Raw genomic sequence first — 11,818 nt, 5'->3', positions numbered from 1 at the left:
AGATATTCCATCTTTACCCGTGTCCAATAGCATACTTAGAGTCGTTTTTCAAATATGCTTGCATCTCTGCTGCAAATGTCATGATCTTTCTTACTTCTTAAGCCTTGGAGTTTGAACTACAGTTTTCATCTGAATCTGTATGTTAGACACCACATAAAACATTTTCCCTAAATCAGATAACCTTAGTTCTATGAGATCTTCTAGTTGCATGGCTCAAACAACATCTTGGATCTGTTTCAGAGTCTTTTCTAGTTCTAAGTCCCACTCAAAGCCATTCATGTTACCTAACAAATGTGTCAGAATAGCATTACATGTAATAGCATTATTGTGCAATAAATGTGTCAGAATACAATTCCCAACTATGGTATGCTGCACATGACTCCCAAAGAGGCTTATGAATGATGTAGCTCATTTATTAATATATTGGCCTGCTCTGGATTCCTAAAAATTTTGAGAAATATGATAGGCACGTGAATAATTTTAAGGATTATATTTACCCTCTACAGCATGGTATTCAGACTAGTAGCCATTTTTTGTTCATCAGATCAATCAACATGATGTCCTTAATACAGTGGATCAACTTTATCTCCTGTAGTTTGTTTAGATGGTACTAGAGTCTACTGGTATATTGTGTCAGCAAGCTAGAGAAATAAATTTATTCAAGAGAAAGACCCACAATGTTTGTTGTCATACATCCATTGTGAATGTGACTGTTTCTTATTCTCTTTCTCAGTGGGTATGTAAAAGAAGGCACTCACTTTATCAATAGCTAATAGTATATATCAGAGACCCTTGTAAATGTACCACATCTGGCACGACAGCTGCAATTAAGTTTACAGTGGTCCTGCTTCATAAGCCGGACCAACTATATTTTAAGGGATCGTGTTGTGAACTAAATGGTGATATCATAAGCCAGACCAACTATATTTTAGGGGATCATGTTGTGAACTAAATGGTGATATCATGGGGATCACAATCCCTGCATCTTTTAAGTTTTTGTGAGTAGCAATAATCACTCTGTGATATAATTTTGTTCAGGATTTACTATATTTTATGGAAGAGATCAGTTTCAGAGTCTTCCTCTTGGCATTTCCTAATGCAGTTGTTCTTATCCCACAGAAACCAATGTGTGGGTTCTGTCAACTACTGAAGATTTTCATTCAAATTATAGATTGTGAAAATAGGGCTTGTGGATGTAGTGGATCTTCTGTGAGTCAGATCCGCGCCAAGACTCCCTTTATGACTGGAGTGTACGTGCTTATGGTCTACCATAGCAGAGAGAATGAGAATTTAGGTATCTAGTATCTGTGTCCATAGCATTTTTTTCTAACTAGCCATTGAAATATGAGATCTTCCTTTACCTCTGTGTAAAATTACCCAAGTAAATTGCCATACAAATGTGTTTAGTAAAGGAAGGTGAAAAATCACTACTGTGTATACTTGCTGTGCTATCAAAGGGTCTTTCTTCATGGGGCCCTGCTCCCCCCACAACCAGTTGTTCCTTGGGCTAAAAAGTATATAAGCTACGAAAAGTGGGGAACGGGCCGTGAAAGCTCACTGAGGTAACTGACTTCAACCTTTTGCTCATTCAGTCTTGATATATTTTAATCATAGATGTTAAGAAATATACTTTTCTGTGTTTTTTTTCATCTTGGCCCATGTGTCTCCATGTTTTTTTAACATTCTTTACCTCAACCTTGCTGTCCATTATGGTATTGTCTCTCTTGCCTCTACTCTTTGTCATCTGGTATTTAAGAATCTTATTATCCCAAATGCTATAAGGGAGCCTAGCTTTATAACAGAATCTCCTGTCATTCTCAGCTTACCTTGAACGGTCAATACTGAACACATCAGCAATACTGGAACGTTTTTCACTTGCATATTTATTACTAACTTGTTAAATAAAGTGCCTCTAGGACAATGATTCCCAGCTTGTGGCAATGGTCTCCACTGCACCACAGGGTACAATTGATAATGTCTGGATACATGTTGGTTGTCACAACTAAAAAGGCTATTGAGGTCTAGTGTGGAAGGGATACTGTCCAATATTCCACAAGGCACAAGACATCCCATCACTTCCACAGTAAAGAAATTTCAATTCTCAAATATCCATAATGCCAAGGTTGAGAAATTCTCACCTACATTATCCAAAAAATCATAGTCAAACATTTTTAATTCCCCAGAGCTATATAATAGATTAATTTAGGAAGACTCATTTCTCTTAAACTTTTTGCTATTTTCCTCCAAATCTTACTATAGTAGATCTGGCATCCTATACTGCCTTTAACATGAACTTTTTTCAAAGTTCCAAGAGTCATCTCAACAGTATATTAAAAATTTGTCCCAGGGATGCTCACTGAGATGTCACATCCTAAGGCATGAGGTATTACATTTATCAACAAAATCTCCTTTATCTGGCTTTCCTTTCATTCTGCCTTTTATTGGGCACCCTAAAGAGTCTCTTTCAGTCTTACTCAGGAGCACCCTGGCAGTATATGTTAGCTGTGTCCTGCAGCTTATTTAGTACAAAATTACTCTACTACTTTATCAGGTTCAGCACTTTCCCAGTCAAATAATGCTGAAATTTAATGCTAGTTACTGCTTTTAGGCCATGAGAAGAGATGGGAGCATATCCTTAGGAAAGTAAACTTTGCAAAGCACTTGCCTCGTTTGAAACTTCCCCATAGTCTTTAGGCAAAGGGATTGAAGAAATCTTTCTTTTCAAACAAAGTAGAGTGAATCACTTCTGCAATCCCTTCTGCAAACTAAAGATTCAGGAAAATCTTTAGTTTTAAGTTTCTCAAGTGACTGTCCCCAGACATATCCTTTCTAATCTCATTTCACTTCTTCCCTCTGAAGACCCTGATTTTGGCATGGACGACTTGATTAGTCTAAGAAATTCAACCTTTTCCGAATTTGTTTCAATTTTACAATAAGGAACATTATTTTTTAGCTTCATATGTTTTAATAGAGAGTCTGAATCTAGGTTTGGAAGTTTGATTACTGACATCTTTTATGCCTAACCCCTTCCTCTCCCTTTTACACCCCACATCTGAGATTGCTGGTAAGAAAGCCTGGGTGCTCCCTCAGATTGTACATATGGGAAGTTTAAATCACATGCTATCACTCTAAGCCTGGCCCCACCTCTAATTACCATAAAAATCCCAAGCCAGTCTTTTCTTTCTTTACTCTCTCAAGATATTTTAGACTTGCTGGAGTGTTACACTCTCTCTTCAGAAAGCCCTATTGTGTGAGTAATAAACCTTCTTATACTCTGTGGGTAAATGTGTGGCATCACCAGTTTTAACTGGCAAACCAAATGTTGGATAGAGGTACATTCTATTTCTGTAGAGTGCCTGCACCATCAGCTTCAACCTGGAGAAAACTAAAACTTGCTTTAAAAGTTTCCAACGAGGTCCTCTGACTTAAATATTTGTGTATAATAGATAACAACACATCTATGACTGTGGCAGTATCTACTCAGTTCCGTAGTCCTTGTGGTTATCTCCTTCAGACCTCTCAAATATCAGAAACATTGCATAAACTAATGTGTCTTTTCTATTTGTAGTTTGTCCTTCTTTCCAAAAAGGGACAGCTTCAGCAGTCATCCTGTTAGAACTCACCAAGGACAACCCAAATTCCACCTAACACTTATCAAGGGGATCATTGCCATCCAGGCAACATGTTGTGTAACTCTAAACTTTCACCCTTAACGTCCATTTCTTTGCATTGAATCTTGTACCAACTATCTTAAATCCATCCTATTCTTTAAGCAGTGCTTCAGATGATCATTTTTGTGCAAGAAGTTTTCTTTGAAGATGTGATTTAAGTGAAAGATGAAAGGAGGGAGGAAATCACAATAAGCCAAGATAGGAAGCTAGGAAAAGTGTGCATCCTCAGACTGATTACTCACAAAGCTCTGGACCATGAATGGTATCACAGAGTGTTACCTCTTTGAGACAAGGGGGCTAGTCTTTTACACCCTTGTATCAATCAGTCATCAGGTATGGGCTATCTTTCCACGGAAAGCATAATTGGGTAAGATGATTTCCATTGCCAGGGATAACTCTCCAGGGTTAACAGACAAAACCCCACAGTAAATGTGTATGGGTGCAACATTCTGATAAGGAGGGTCTGTGCGAGATTTTAAAAACATGTATATCAATTAGACAAATGCAAATGAGAAGACTACTCCAGTAGATATTGCAAAGGTACGCACTTAGCATATTCCAGGAACAGAAAGAACAGTTCTGCTGTAATCTGGTGGGTTAGAAGAGTGATTTGAGATGAAGTGTAGGAGGTAGGTAGGGGCTAGGTCAGATAAGCTTTTGAAGGCCAGGATAAAGAGTTTAAGTTTTATCTTAAATGGGAGTGGAGAGTTTTAAAAATAATTTAAAACAGAGAGTGGAATAATCTGATATTATCCTTTTAAATTTTATCTTTTTAAGAGAGTTAATAAACTTCTGTTATTGATGTCTCAGTCTTACACTAAGTATCAAAAAGAAGTTTCAAAGTGGACAGGTGAGTGTGAAAAGGGGTGTCAAACCCTTTCCTAAACTCTGTTAACGTATCTGTTTTAAGATAAAAGTGAAGGTAAGGAAAGAATACAAAATTGATTTTTTTAAACCTCAAATGAACTTCACACTCATGTTAGGAGAAATTAGAAAAATTATTTGATTTGAAATGACATACTTAAAACATCTTACTTTTTTGCACATTGTAAGTGGTAGAGCAAATCCCATTTATTATATATGTGAAAGATACGTTTAAAATTTGTGCCACTCTTGGAAGCAGCATATGTTGTTTCATATGAAACATTAAGAGAAGTTTTTGGCAGTGTCTTGTGACATAAAATAATGCATTTCATCATGAACAGTGTCTTGCACACAATCAAGTGTCAATATATATGTAAAATTTGTAGATAGACTTTTATCTCACAGGTGACAGAGGAAAATCATATCCTGAAGTTTTTCTATTATTTCACTTCATGACTCTCATTACCATACAATTTCTTTATTAAACTGAATATTATATTGACTAAACATATTTTTAGGAAGACCATCATATAAGTGAGAAGTTTTAAATGATATGTCCAGTTGAATAAATAACTAGTTTTAATAGAAAATAATCATTTTAAGTATTTTTTACTTTTGTCCTAATCATTTGGAATACATCAATAATCTTACTTTTAGAAAAAAAGCTCAATATTCTATTAGACAGGATAATAAACTGTTGAAGTAATTATTGATGGTGTATTAAGTGTTAGCCACTAAATAAAAACTAAACCAATTAAATTTGGGGGAATTTTATCTGAATGATTACATTTGTGCTTTTAGAAACATTCAATAAGCAATCAATTTCATGTTTAACAATAGAATTATAGTAGAAAACAAAATGAATATATGAAAAAGTACACTGTGTTCTATTTAAATTTTAAAGATGCAATTCTTTTTTTACAACCTTTGTATAGTAGCATTCATATGTCTTACCCATACATCCAAGATCATTACAATTACTACAATAAGTTTTTGATTTAATTGCAACCATTATATTTTTAATTACTACTATTTCTCATTATTACATTCCAGCCTATTAAAATAGATAATAAAAATAAAAAAGAAATAAAGAGCCTTTTTTCACCCAGAATATTGGTCTTCTGAACTTAACGATTCTAAAGGAATACAGGCATCACAGGTTGCAAGCCGGTCGATGATCATGAATCTGACATCTAAGCTATAGGACTTTGAACTGAACTGTGAAATAGGTGAAGTTTCGCAGATAATGAAAAGAAAAAAAGTGTATTTTGGAACTACAGTTTTTTCTGCAGTTCCTCATTATCACGCATGCACTGATTTTCCAACATTATGTAACTGCTTTAGGAATGAATTGAAATTTCACTACCTAGAGAAATGGCTGAGATTTTCAGTTCAACCAAAATTTAATGTAACTTAGCATTATAGAAAAAGAAAACATCCTTCTAAGTTGATTTTTCATAACATATATTCTAGACAACAAATTTGTCAGCCAGCTTTCCACCTCTTATGGTTTAATTATACAATTTGAATGTATTTCGTTGAACATAACAATGAATAAAATACTATTTGATTTGTGTTAGCAGAGTTTGCAAAAGGTTTCAAAGAAATACTAAGAGTTATGGGTTGCCTTTTGTATCCTCCACAAAAAAGTTCTAACTTCCAGTACCTCAGAAAGTGACCTTACTTGGAAAAGGTTTGTAACAGAAGTAATCAAGTTAAAATGAGTCCACTAGCAAGGGCCTAATCGGATAGGACTGAAGTTTTCCTAAAGAGAAGAAATGTGAATGCAGAAACACACAGAGAGGGAAGATGATGTGAAGAGACACAGGGAGGATACCATGGGAGGACAGAGAGAGACTGGAGTTACGCTGCCACAAGCCAAGGAACACTGGGGGCTACTACCAGCTGGAAGAAGAAAAGAAGGCATCTTACCTTACAGACTTCAGAGGGCTAAAGACCTACTGACACCTAGATTTCTGAATTCTAACCTTCAAATGTGGGCGACAATAAAATTTTCTGTCTTAAGTCACCCAGTTTGTGGAATTTCATGATGGTAACTATGGGAAGCTAATACATATGAGTCTGAGAATTAGGTGAGGTTCTAGCATAATCCAAAAAATTAACCAAAACTATTAAATTATCATTTGGTTTTGCTTAAAACTCTGAATAAGTTAGTTGAGATATTATCTATATTTTCAAAGTAAGAAATGCCCAAGAAATTATCTTGGGCATGCCAATAAACCCTTATCTATATTCTTATAATATAAGAAAGGAAATATTGTCTGAACATTAACACTAGCTAGTCTTTCACTTACATTTGTATATACATGCTGTTGGAAAAACTCACAAAAATTGTTAAACATTGAACCTGAAAAGTTTAGCCAGATCTCCTACTTCCCTAGCCTGTGACTTAATTATTTTAAACACATAGTATCAGTACGTGCTGAATAGGCACTCAGATATCTGGTGATGAAAATATCCCTATGTGTAATCTTTAATACACACTTCACATGACAGACTTAGACAATCTATTCCCAGACGTCTAGCTGTCATTTAAAGATAAATACATAGATCAATAGATAGACGAATAGATTAAAAGAAAACTTGCTCCTAAGGAAATTCCGTCTAGTGAATTACTTTGGAAAAAAATAAAAAATCAGAGACATTTGTCACTTTTTGGAAAGGAGATGGGTAAAGCTTTTCAGAATGACTTGATGGATTTGACATAAATGCAAAAAGAAATGTATTATAGGATTTCTGACTAAACACATCTTTATCAAATAAAATTATTCTCAGAATATTAATTTTTATCATTTAAACAAATGCAATTGAAAAAATACAATATGAAATATTTCTCCATTTTAGAAGCAGAAACCATGCAGAGTTGTTAACCTGTGAATATAAAAGTTTGCTTTTATAATTTTAAACCAATATATTTATTCTCAATGCATAATTCAGTTTTACTTTACAAATGTCAGTTGGATCAATAGAGATAATTATTGTCATCTGCAGTAATATTTGGGATTTCCAAAAATGTTTATATGACATCATGGAGGCCTTTCCAGTCAATCAGGTAAGGAGCTTGGGAGTCTCCAGTTTGTTCTTAAAACAAAGCGAAACAAACTGAACAATAAAAAACTCTTCTTAGATTCATTAAAAGAAGTGATATCACAGGGTAAACCGATGCCTCCCAAATCGGAGAGACAGGCAGATATAAAAAAATTACTACTTCCCAGAGCAGAAACCTATAAAGAGAAACCTCCTGGGATCTAGTACCGTGGTAGGAAAATAGAAACTGTAATTGAAAAACTTCCAGAGAATCAGTGTGGAAAAGTTTGTGAGCAAACTAGGGAGGCCTAGCCATAGGTGGATCCCCACACGTTGTGAGTTTTACCTCCAGATGCCCTAGCAGGTTACACAGTGACTGTCAGAGAAAAATCCCCGGATGATTCAGGCAGGGGGAGAAGGAAAAATCACCATTTGAAAAACAAAGCCAAGCCTCAAGAAAAACTATTTTATTAGCCTAATTAATTGAGGTTTTATGACAGACTAGCCAACCTTAGAAAAGGAAAATTTACAAAGAGCAATGAAATGTCACCACACATCTATTAGAATGACCAAAATCCAGAACACAGAAAACACCAAATGCTCATAAGGATGTGGAGCAAAAGAAACTCTAATTCATTGCTGGTGGGAATTCAAAATTGTACAATTTAGTGATTCCTTACAAAACTGAACATTTTCTTACAATACGGACTTTTCCCAAACAAGCTGAAAACTTACGTTCACACAAAAACCTGCACATGGATGTTTACCGCATCTTTACTCATAAATAAACTTGGAAGCAACTGAAATATCTTTCAGTAGGTGAATGGATAAATAAACTGTAGTATATTCAGATAATGGAATTGAGAGGTGAAGCCAGCTGGACTTCCTGGGTGGAGTGGGGACTTGGAGAACTTTTCTGTCTTGCAAGGGGATTATAAAGTGCACCAATCAGCGCTCTGTAGCTAGCAAGAGGTTTGTAAAATGCACCAATCAGTGCTCTGTAAAATGGACCAATCAGCAGGATTCTAAAAGTAACCAATTGTGGGGAGGATTGAGAAAAGGACCTTCTGATAGGATAGAAACAGGACCTAGGAAGGGACAAATAAGGGAATAAAAGCTGTCCACCCCAGCCAGCAGCAGCAACCTGCTCCGGTCCCCTTCCATGCTATGGAAGCTTTGCCCTTTCGCTGTTCACAGTAGATCTTGCTGCTTCTCATTCTTTGGGTCCATGCCACCTTTAAGAGCTGTAACACTCACTGCAAAGGTCCATAGCTTCATTCTTAAAGTCAGAGAAACCACGAACCCATCAGAAGGAACCAACTCTGGACACAGAACGTTCTTCAACGCTAAAACAACTGAGCTGTAAAGCCATGAAAAGAGATGGAGACGCTTTAAATGCGTATTACTAAGTCAAAGAAGCCAATTTGAACAGGCGACATACTGTATGAGTCCAACTTTATGACATTTTGGTAAAGGCAAAACTCTAGAGGCAGTAAAAATATCAGCTCAGACTTCTGGTCCCAGCCATTTGGTAGGCAGAGGTGGGAGGATTGTTTGGGGCTAGGGGTTTGAGACCAACCTGAGCAACATGGTGACACCCCAAACTCTAAACAAAAAGAGAAAAAAATTAAATTTAGCCAGACATGATGGCAAATGCCTATGATCCCAGCTGCTCAGCTCAGAAGACTGAGATGGGAGAATCAGTTGAGCCCAGGAGGTTGAGACTGCAGTGGACCATGATCAGCATCCCCTGCACTCCAGCCTGTGCAACAGAGTGAGATTCTGTCTTCAACTGTGTGCAATATATATATGTGTGTGTGTGTGTGTATATACACATATATATATAATCTACATATACATATATATATATAGAGAGAGATATATATATCTTCCATATATACTTATCTGCAGCTGGGGGGAAAGAGAAATGAATAGTCATGATCAGCCCCTACCACACTCCAGGATGGGCAAGAGAGAAACTCTGTCTCAAAAAAAATAATAATAATAATTGTGTGTGTATATATAAAGAGAGATGAATAGGCACGGCACAGGAGAATTTTAAGGCAAGGAGACGATTGCATATGACACTAATGATAGATATATGTCATTACATATATATCCAAACCTGTGTAATGCACAACACCAAGAATGAACCCTTATGTAAACTCTGGACTCTACATAACAATAATGTGTCAATGTAGACTCACTGATAATAACAAATGCACCACTCTCGTGGGGGATATTGAGAGTAGAGAGGCTGTGCATGTTGTGGGGCTGGTAGAGGTTTGTAGAGAACCTCTGTACTTTCTGCTCAATATTGCTGTGAACCTAAAACTTCTCTAAAGAATAAAGTCTATTAAAAAATGAGACTCAGGGACATGTCATCATGGTTTACATTATCTGAGTTAGAGCTTGGGTTTCTGAAACTTTTATATTGTTGAGTAAATTAAAAACAGAAGCTAAGTGACAATCTGATGATTGAAAACTATAAACAAAACAATTATATTAATGGAAAATAATATATTATTTTAAGGAGTAAAGAAAGAGATGTGATGAAGATTTAAGAAAGGAAAATGCTTTTTCTTTTAGTTATATGGTTGGTGGAAGAAACACAATTCTGAGCAAAAATCTCTTTTTAAAATTTAATTCTGAATTGAAGACAAATGCAGTACCTTTCCATTTTTAGCTTTTCCGTGATTTGCTAATCTGTAAGGCAAAGGTGAAATTCTGTATACCTTAACTACGAAACGTCAACCATAGCTTCAGACCGTTTCAGAACTGGTTAAAATTTCATTCAAACATAGGTTTCTAAAACATCCTTTTAGAAACCTATGTTTGAATATTAACCTAGATTTAAAAACTGTATCCATAGTTTTTTATGGAAACTTTAACAGTTCCAGTTGGGTTGAGTCTCATTCATAAGTATAGAAGGATTCATTAAATATGTGTGTAAATAGAAATAAATATACTGGAATCATTTAGACAAGGGTAGAATTGTGGCCACTTTTGACTTTTTAAAAATGTTCAGAGACCTATTTGTTCAAAAGAAGTCTGAATCCATGGTTAGTTTTTATTTCTTTAGATAAATGGCATTGTCTCGAAAAATGCCATGAAAAACAGAACAATAGAAAAAATAAAATATCAAATGGAAAATTCTGGAAATAAATATTTCATAAATTTCATATTGCACTCTGTTCTGATCATTGTGATAAAATCTTGTGCCTTTCTGCTATGTCCTGCTTGGGAACATGAATCATCCCTTTGTCCAGCATATCCATGCTGTCTAAACTCCCCTTCCCTGAGTCACTTAATAGCCTTTTTGATAATCAGCTGTCACTGTATCACAGTGCTTGTGTTCAAGTAATGCTTATTTTACTTAATAATGGCCCCAAAGCACAAGCCTACTGATGTTAGTGTACTGTTATAATTGTTTTATTTTGTTATTATTGTCCATCTCTTTCTGTACATAATTTATGAATTAAACTTTATCATAGGTATATATTTATAGGAAAAAAATAGTGTATATAAGATTTGGTGTTATTCACGGTTTCAGGCAGCTACTGAGGTTCTTGAAATGTATATCTCAAGGGTAAGGAGGGCATTACCATATTTCAAACCCATACCCTTTTTGCCTAATAGTCTATTCCTTTTTTGTTCTCCTGGATAACTATATTTTATTTGCTATTATCCTATAAGCTATATGTGAATTTTTTTCTGTAAATTACCATAATCCTTTTTTTGTGATTATGAAATTACTTTATTAACGGCGGAATTTGTCTATTTACTCACATGTGAAATACTATTAATGTAATATTTGCTACGTTAGAGGTAGAGAAAGAACCATGAAACACTGAAAAGCATCTCCACATAGACCCAGATGAGTCTTCGAAAATAAGTGTGGTTGATCATACATTACTATAGAGTAAGAATGGGCAATAAGAATGTCATCCCATGAACCGAAGTCAAACATCAACAATTCTCCCTTTGTTTTCTCTTGCACAGAATCCCCAGTGTAAATTATGGTATGCAAGTCGTAAAGGTAATAAAAGAATACCAACAAAGTAGATGGGTTGAAATGCTGCTTGCTTCTCCAGGCTAGACATAAGCATTGCATTTTCTACTCTCTTGCAACCACCTGACGTCACTGCCCCAGATAAATGTGCTCTGAAATTATAAGACACACAGTGTGATTTCGAATGGCAAGTTACTGCAATAGTAGCAACAAAGATTCTGAA

The sequence above is a fragment of the Macaca mulatta genome, chromosome 5 (genome assembly GCF_049350105.2).
Source record: "Macaca mulatta isolate MMU2019108-1 chromosome 5, T2T-MMU8v2.0, whole genome shotgun sequence".
Lineage (NCBI taxonomy): Eukaryota > Metazoa > Chordata > Mammalia > Primates > Cercopithecidae > Macaca > Macaca mulatta.
This window is presented reverse-complemented; position numbering follows the sequence as displayed.